This window comes from Xyrauchen texanus, chromosome 41, assembly GCF_025860055.1.
Source record: "Xyrauchen texanus isolate HMW12.3.18 chromosome 41, RBS_HiC_50CHRs, whole genome shotgun sequence".
Classification (NCBI taxonomy): domain Eukaryota; kingdom Metazoa; phylum Chordata; class Actinopteri; order Cypriniformes; family Catostomidae; genus Xyrauchen; species Xyrauchen texanus.
Window position 1 is genome coordinate 534,592 of NC_068316.1, and position 7,417 is coordinate 542,008.

A 7,417-nucleotide genomic window follows, 5' to 3' on the forward strand; every position below is an offset into this window, starting at 1 on the left:
ATTTTTGGTAAGGGTTTCCTGCATCTCTTAGTGGTTGATGGTTGAATGTAAACGAATGGGACCTCATTGTAAAGTGTTACCAAACTTTCATTAACCATGATTAATAAGTCCTCTTCATTGTTAGTGACTGAATAAATGACCTGGTGTAGTGTATATTTTATACCATCTTACAATAAACAATATACTATGTGACAGAAAGCTCAATTTAATGTTAATGTTATTGGTTTGCAAGCAGCTGTTGAAGAGGAGCGTGGCTTGAATCAATATCATTACAGAGGCCAGAGGTCAACCCACGGATCAATAGACTTCTGGTACAACAGATTCAAACTCAGAACTAATTGCAGTACTAAGATAATAAATAAATAAAGTTCTCTGTACAGTATGACGACTAAAGACAATCACACATGCCTCCTAATATTCATATTAACAGTCAAACAATATGGGATGTCAATGGTCAATATTATATTTGGTGACCCTGATCCTACTGGTTATGCAAACATTGTTATTTATGTTGGCTTTGACTGCGTCCGAAAGCTGACAAATGCTGTGTGCAGAGTCTGTATATGGAGAATGAAAATAAGATGCCTTTCAAAGTGATCCAAGGCCAATTTCCGCACAAGGTCCATTCATACGGAAACACTCTTGCTTAAGCCAATAACTGATTAGGCAGCAAGGCAGCTACCTTGGCTTTCGGATGCAACCAATCAGTGCCGTTTCACACCATTTTGGCGCCCTAGGCGAGAGATCAATATTGGCACCCCCATCTGTGTTAGATGATGGGGGCATGGCGGCGGCCAACCCAACCCCCGCTCCAGCTGGTGGTGCCCTAGGTGACTGCCCAGTCCTTTGCCTAGAAACGGCCCTGCAACTGTTACAGGAGGCAGCTGGTAGGTAGCTGTGCAATATGTAAACCTCACTCCCCTGACCTCAACTGACGCACTAGCGACTGATGCTAGAGGCTGTAGCCCTTAGCCTCCTTGTTAGCGCCCCTCCCTCCCACGCCAGAGATGGCGATTCCAATCCCATTCGGAGCGGGTCGAGTAGGACCAGTTACACAACCAATTATAGGGTTTTTCAAAATCCCTAATGCAAGTAAAATACAAGCTCAATCTAGGTGTCTTTAGAAAGATGAGATCCTCCACTTTATGATGATATATACAATTTGATCATCATTAGAAGAAAACATATTTTTCTGATGATTTGTTTAGCATGCTTTTCCTTCTGGATGGCACATTTTGTTCTGGACATCTATGATATAACATTGGATTATTCACACAGTCAAGCTCACAGACAAGTAAACAATGACTCATTCTTTAGAGAACATCCAAAGATAAAAAAAGATCTAAAGTTTTTAGTTATTTGAGGCTGACAGCAGCAGTTATCAGAGAATAAAAGAGACGTTAGTATTTGATGACTTACAGAAATCACATTTCACTTTGTGATTCTTTTAAAATCTTTCAAACTGTGATATTTGTGCAACAAAATAAACTATACAGTCACAATCCTGACAGTGAGAGCTTTCATTTGATATGTGACTTGTCCATTTATGTGCTATGTGACTTTTATTTTCATTTAAACACTTATGCGTTTACCTCTAGGGGGCGCTCATTTTCATTGAATGTTTTAAGGCCTTATTTTGTTATTTATAAGGCCTTGGACCCGCATTGGACAACAGAGTTTATCAACAAACTTTATTACATTATAAAATGCTTAGAGATTATTCAAATGGCAGCTCATATCCAGCTATTGAAATCTGATGTTCAAAATAATCCTAGAAGCGCAGTCGCCTGCGGTGTGATGTCAGAGTAATCTCATCTATCACACGTAAACAAGGCTTTTAATCTGTTCTCTCTATATGTAGAAACCTTATACTTGTTTACTTTAAAATTAGTGTCAGTCTTTTTGTTTTTTTTGCATTGTCAACCCAGCATCAAAGTTTGCATTTGATTTGAACCATAACCCTAAAATCATAGAACAATCGTGTTATGCTTGTGGATATTTTAATAGGTTCACAATAATATTTCTAGCAGGTGTAGTATTTATGGTCCGCTCCAATTGATTCCAAAAGCAGCACAATTGAGGCCTGTTTAAAGCCCTTCCAACTCTTCATGTCAACCCTCTTTAAATTATACGTGATAGTCAAACCCAAAGTGCTTCCTGGACACACTGAGCTCAGTATAGATGAACCGTTGGAGACTAATGGAGATCCTGCTGCACCTCTGAGAGAATCTTATTAAGTTAAACCTCCACGGCCTTTGAAGTTCCACTCCGACATCTCGCCTGAAGACACAATCTTCTGCTCAAGAAGGAACACGTTTTTCTCTCGCTGATGGCCGAGTGAATTTAACAAGCCCCTCCAGCAGTGAAACTCTCCACGGGACGTGTGAAGAAGCATGTTTCTCTCCCTTAGTCCAACGCTCCTCCAGAACATCTTATTCCCATCACATTTAAGAAAAGACCTGCGTCATCAAACTTTCCCATAATCCTCACTGAGCTCTTCTGGCACACAGTCATCTCATGGGACACGGAGCGACTCGGGACTGTAAGGGCTGTTTTCAGTAAATAGTGCCGCATTTATCCAATGGAAAACACATGCTGTGATGGTGGTTTTAGGACATTTATGGAATGTTTCATATTGCAAATACTAAACATCCAGAAGAGACCAGCGCTACCTAAATCTCAAGATCCATTTGCATAAAAAGCTTGTTTTCAGTGGTTTTGACATTTATATCTACATTTATTCAGGGCAGTGGTGGCTCAGCGGTTAAGGCTCTGGGTTACTGATCAGATGGTCGTGGGTTCAAGCCCCAACACCACCAAGACACCACTGTTGGGCCCTTGAGCAAGGCCCTTGAACCTATCTGCTCCAGGGGCGCCGTATCATGGCTGACCCCTGCACTCTGACCCCAGCTTAGCTGGGATATGTGAAAAATAAATAATTTCACCATGTATATGCAGAAATGTGTGACAATTGGTTAAAATTAAATTATTCATTAATTCATTATTGTGAATTCTGTCCTCTATACACATCCTAAAGATGATGATCTTTCTGTAATAGCTGTTGGTACACAAGTGAACACAATAAACCCACACTGTCACACATCACGACAAGAACTGGTTGAAGGTTTGATGTGCTCTGAGGAAAGATTATTCTCCATAAGTTATCTTATATATACAGTACCAGAACCTGAAAACACGATAAATCACAGCTCACACTTTCAGAAGACTTTACTAATACTGTCATTTTAATATGACTCATGTCACAACAGGGTCTTAAAGAGCTCAAAGTAACATCTAGTAAAACTAGTGACTAAAGAAATGCACATTCTTACAGTGCACTTATTACAGGGACAATCCCCCCGGAGCAACCTGGAGTTAAGTGTCTTACTCAAGGACACAATGGTGGTGACTGTGGGGATCCAACCAGCAACCTTCTGAGTACCAATGTATTATACAGAGCACTTATTACAGGGACAATCCCCCCGGAGCAACCTGGAGTTAAGTGCCTTACTCAAGGACACAATGGTGGTGACTGTGGGGATCGAACCAGCAACCTTCTGAGTACCAATGTATTATACAGTGCACTTATTACAGGGACAATCCCCCCGGAGCAACCTGGAGTTAAGTGTCTTACTCAAGGACACAATGGTGGTGACTGTGGGGTTCGAACCAGCAACCTTCTGAGTACTAATGTATTATACAGAGCACTTATTACAGGGACAATCCCCCCGGAGCAACCTGGAGTTAAGTGTCTTACTCAAGGACACAATGGTGGTGACTGTGGGGATCAAACCAGCAACCTTCTGATTACCAGTTATGTGCTTTAGCCACTACGCCACCACCACTCACTTAATGATTCACTCCTGCTCAAAACGCAACTAAAGCAAAACATTAATAGTAAAAAGTAACAATTCTGATAACAAGAAGTACATTGTTTCTATTGCAAATGTCCATTCCTGATGTCAACAATTGAATAAAAATGCTCATTGTTTAGTTTTCACTCGTGGCATTGTCTGTCTGTTACTTTGTAATGTGATTGTAACTAGTAAGAAAGTATTTAATTGAACCTCCTGAGACCGGAGTGTAATGATGTGCATTTTCCATTCATCTTTTTGATTTTTAATTAGTAGCCCCTAAGAAACATACAATAAAATAAATATATATTCTTCCTTTATTTTTTTACACCAAATTGTGTTCCTGAAAATCGATGTACTCATATGTGGACAGCGGGAATAAGTTGTGAAATGTTAAATAATATCAAGCTTTAGAAAGTCTGATTTTTTTAATCAAGTTGTTTATCATTTATCCAGGAGTGTTGATTATTCATGTTTTTGATACATTAATCATAAATTATCATAATTAATTCAGGTTTAAAGTAATGTCCAGCATCATCCAATCACTGTCAATCATGTTCAAATAAAACATTATAAATGTTGAATCTATGAACTGATGATCATTGAGTGTCCAAACATCATCTGCAGCCTGAAACTGAACTTATGATCCGATTTTAGGAGTGAACGCACTTAACTGCATAGAGAGCTATAGGATGCTCCCTTGCTCCCTATTTAGTGCATGACTTAACCTCCAGTGTGCTGTCTGTCTGCACTGCTCTCAGAACAGTTATAGGAGAGCAAAAGGATGCTCCCTTGCTCCCTATTTAGTGCATGACTTAACCTCCAGTGTGCTGTCTGTCTGCACTGGTCTCAGAACAGTTATAGAGAGCTATAGGATGCTGCCTTGCTCCCTATTTAGTGAATGACTTAACCTCCAGTGTGCTGTCTGTCTGCACTGGTCTCAGAACAGTTATAGGAGAGCTATAGGATGATCCCTTGCTCCCTATTTAGTGCACGACTTAACCTCCAGTGTGCTGTCTGTCTGCACTGGTCTCAGAACAGTTATAGGAGAGATATAGGATGCTCCCTTGTTCCCTATTTAGTGCACGACTTAACCTCCAGTGTGCTGTCTGTCTGCACTGGTCTCAGAACAGTTATAGGAGAGCTATAGGATGCTCCCTTGCTCCCTATTTAGTGCATGACTTAACCTCCAGTGTGCTGTCTGTCTGCACTGGTCTCAGAACAGTTATAGGACAGATATAGGATGCTCCCTTGTTCCCTATTTAGTGCATGACTTAACCTCCAGTGTGCTGTCTGTCTGCACTGGTCTCAGAACAGTTATAGGAGAGATATAGGATGCTCCCTTGTTCCCTATTTAGTGCATGACTTAACCTCCAGTGTGCTGTCTGTCTGCACTGGTCTCAGAACAGTTATAGGAGAGCTATAGGATGCTCCCTTGCTCGAGATATAGGATGCTCCCTTGTTCCCTATTTAGTGCATGACTTAACCTCCAGTGTGCTGTCTGTCTGCACTGGTCTCAGAACAGTTATAGGAGAGCTATAGGATGCTCCCTTGCTCCCTATTTAGTGCATGACTTAACCTCCAGTGTGCTGTCTGTCTGCACTGGTCTCAGAACAGTTATAGGAGAGCTATAGGATGCTCCCTTGCTCCCTATTTAGTGCATGACTTAACCTCCAGTGTGCTGTCTGTCTGCACTGGTCTCAGAACAGTTATAGGAGAGATATAGGATGCTCCCTTGCTCCCTATTTAGTGCATGACTTAACCTCCAGTGTGCTGTCTGTCTGCACTGGTCTCAGAACAGTTATAGAGAGCTATAGAATGCTCCCTAGCTCCCTATTTAGTGCACGACTTAACTTCCAGTGTGCTGTCTGTCTGCACTGGTCTCAGAACAGTTTGAAATGCATTTTTGGTATCTAGAATGAAAATTTTTACTAGTGTTGTGTAATTAGCACTTGACATCTGTCAATCATATCCTGCGTGCGATTAAAGGTCAAAAGGTCGACACACAGTGGTACATCAGTGCCTTTAATATGTGATGAACTCTTAAGAATGCACTTCACATGCAGTCTTTCTCCAGCGCTGTAATCCAATGTTCTCTTAACTCATTTAGGAATTTCCTGACACAGGAAAACATCTTTCAATCAAGCCACAACTCTTTCAAAAGACACTTAAGGTCAAATATCCAACACAAAGTGAGTTAATAATGATATTGTGGAGCAGTTCTTTGGTTACCGTTCTAGATCATTTAAACTCTCTAATGTTCCCACAGCAACGTCAGATCTGGGATTGTTCCGGGTTTCTTCCGAATGTCCAGTTTGCATAAAAGCCTTTGAGTGTTTCCTGAATAAATCACAGTGAACGTCAAATCAAACGTTAAATCACTTTGTAAATTTTCACACTGTATAACGACTGTAAAGAGCCCTGAACTGTGCACCTTACCTTCATGTCGTGCTTCAGGAAAACGTTCTCTACACGAATATTTAAGTCCAGTTGGGAGCAAAACAAACCATTAATTGTATAACAGTCATATATAATGTACATACACTGACATCCATCATCTGCATAATAGTCCTAAACTCAATCAGGTCCAAATCCTTTAGTAGGAGAATCATGTTTTTCATCCAGATCTTCATCAGAATTCCCAAAATGAAGTAAAAGAGTCCCTGAGGATGTGAACCAGAAGGAAATAAAAGTGAATAGCGGGTCTCAGTCCGCTTCCAAACTCACTCTGGTGCGGTCTGATTGATAAATGAACGCAACATGGACCATAGACGTCTAAACGGACCAAAAACAGGAAGTAATTTGCCTAATAGTGACCTCAAGCACACCTGGTTCTTCTCCTCATAGGAGCGATGTTGCCCGTTACAGTTCGGGACAGGCGTCGGAACCGCCCGTCAGATGTCCTCACTGCATATCTTCATCTGTGTGTGCAACGGAGGAATTCCTGCCGCTGTTGTGACTCCTTTACACATTTTATTAACTCTTCGTTTGTTCTCAGCTGGTATAAATACACCATATATACAAATATACATCCAACGAGTGTGTTTCACCAGCATTGATTTGGATATTCAGTAAGTTCTGTCAATAAATATACGTCATAAAAGCGGTCCAATCAGGTTGTGACTTTTCCTGATGCCTTTGGTGTTGTATCGTTAGTTTCGGTATTAATGCAAGTGTGAACGCTACATGAACCAGGACTAAATGTGTCATTTTCTGTTTTGGTCTGGACCAAGAGAACCGAACTACACTAAACTGGTAGTAGTACACTAGTTGCCTCCGCTTCTGAGACCGACCATCGGCGCATCTGATCACGTGACTCGTTGTGCATGACACCGCGGAGACTCACAGCATGTGGAGGCTCATGCTACTCTCCACGATCCACACACAACTCACCACACGCCCCATTGAGAGAACCACTAATCACCACCACGAGGAGGTTACCCCATGTGACTCTACCCTCCCTAGCAACCGGGACAATTTGGTTACCCCATGTGACTCTACCCTCCCTAGCAACCGGCCAATTTGGTTACCCCATGTGACTCTACCCTCCCTAGCAACCGGGA